The sequence below is a fragment of the Propithecus coquereli genome, unplaced genomic scaffold, assembly GCF_000956105.1.
Source record: "Propithecus coquereli isolate 6110/MARCELLA unplaced genomic scaffold, Pcoq_1.0 Scaffold123, whole genome shotgun sequence".
NCBI lineage: Eukaryota > Metazoa > Chordata > Mammalia > Primates > Indriidae > Propithecus > Propithecus coquereli.
In genome coordinates, this window is record NW_012136414.1 from 4,999,474 (window position 1) to 5,001,555 (window position 2,082).

Sequence of the window (2,082 nt, forward strand, 5' to 3'; positions counted from 1 at the left end):
CACATGAATAAAATCAATACAAGAACAAGTATGCCAGCAGTTGCCTTCCTTTTAGGATATTTCATTTATTCCTTATAAATCTAGATTTTCACATATTTCCCTTTTGTCATTTATTAACTTCAACTTTATCCTTGTGTTAAAGAGAAAGAAACCTATGATGAATTAAAACTCATGCTTTTCTTTCACTAAGTGTTTCATTTAAAAGAAAGAGATAAAAAATAAATGAAAAGTAGGTTATGGTAATTACTGCTATAGAAACTCTCTTTGTTGTTTCTTTATTTTTCAAACAGATTTGATTTTATTGTATTAGGAGGAAAGGAGTAATTGCTGCCTAATTAAATTAACTCTCTCAGATACCATTGTCAATTTATTTTGTCTTATATTTTTTAAAGTTACTGTGAAATATATCCAACGCTTGCATCTGAAAAACCAAGCCTGGATAATAAATCAAGTACTGTTTCAAATATTCCTTTCATTGCAGAACTCATGAACTCTAAGCTTTTTTGTTATTTTCCTTTCATCTGGGGGAAAAACAAAATCTCTGTTTAATAAGCAGATGGGCCCAGCTTCTGGAGGCAGACTATCTAGTTTCAAGTCTTGGCTCTGCCCTTTAATAGCTTTATCTCCAGGGACAAAGTACATAATCTCTCTTTATCTTGGTTTCCTCATGTGTAAAGTGAAATAACAATGTGATTTTTCCAATAAGGTTAGACGAGTGCTTGGCAAAGGTTGGTACTGTGTAAATGTTAGCTCTTACTATTATTTCATGATGCATAGACAACATGTTCCTCATGGCAGATATTTTATCGTGCACACTTACCTGGTAAACTCATTAGTCATCTGTTCCCCACAGGGCCACCATGTCTCATGACATAGAATATAATGTGAATAATACCACCTGGGACACAACATTGTGTTCTGCATGAATAATGTCTCCTTGTGTTGTATAATTTTGACAACTTGATACACCTGCTTCCATTTTGGACCTATCACAGCAGGTCGTGAAGTATTTTGCTGAACTTCCAAATTACTTTAAGAAGAGGAATTTCCTCTCTGCATTCTAGAAAAGGAGAGAAAAAACAATCTTCCATTGTAGAAAAAAATAAATGAAAAAAGAAATCATGTCTATAGTGATGTGCCCAATTTGGATTGAGCAATGTGGCCAGTTTGATATTCTGTAATTCATCTAAAACAGAGAGAGATTATTTTGGGGAGAACTTGGACTACTGTTTGTGCTGCTCAGGTGATGTAAACTGCTCTTAGGGAATTGGTATAACTAAATGTTTTGGTTTTGTTATCATTGTAATATTTCCATTGGGTGTTCCCCAGTGGATGTTGCTTTCAGAAGTGCCTCTTTTAAAAGGGAAAGGGGAATAAGATATTTTGTTTCTTATTCTGTAATATAAGGCTTTGACTAAGTGCTCCAGAGTGATAAAGTCAATTGCTGTATTAGCATTTCAGAGCTTACCCATAGACACCAACGCTCAAGAGACATTGATACTCAGTTGGACCAAATTCAAAGAAATACTTTGAATTTTAAGTATGGAAATTTGTGTTTATTTTTGTTTCAAAATGATAACCACTTGCTGCCTTGCCAGAGTTTTGTTTCCTCCAGTCAAAGTAATGTAGCTCTTAAAAATTCATTTTCTCTACTGAGAAGCAGAACATTAGAAGAAAATGTTTCTTTTTATTTCTTTAGTTTTTGTTTGGTCCCCAAGTTGATCACCGATCCCTAAGGCTAAAGAAATTTAATTCAATCATCATAAATATAGCATGAGGCACATTTAGGAAGCTTTCAGTCTAGAATCCAATCACTTCATCCTCCTTTTACGGCCAAAAAGAGACTATTGCCAACAGGGCAAAGAAGACATCTGAAGTTTCCTTTTTATAACTTCACATTAATAATAATCACTTGCAAAAATAGGTAGTGTTCAAAAAATGAAGTACTTCTCCATATTTCCTCTAAGAATTATGGGATTACTATGTGCAAGTGTTTATAAAAGCTTTAATTAGCACCTTAGGATTTCACATAGCAATCTGTAAATAAATGGTAGATAAAAATTTGTGAAGTATTTTTTGAAA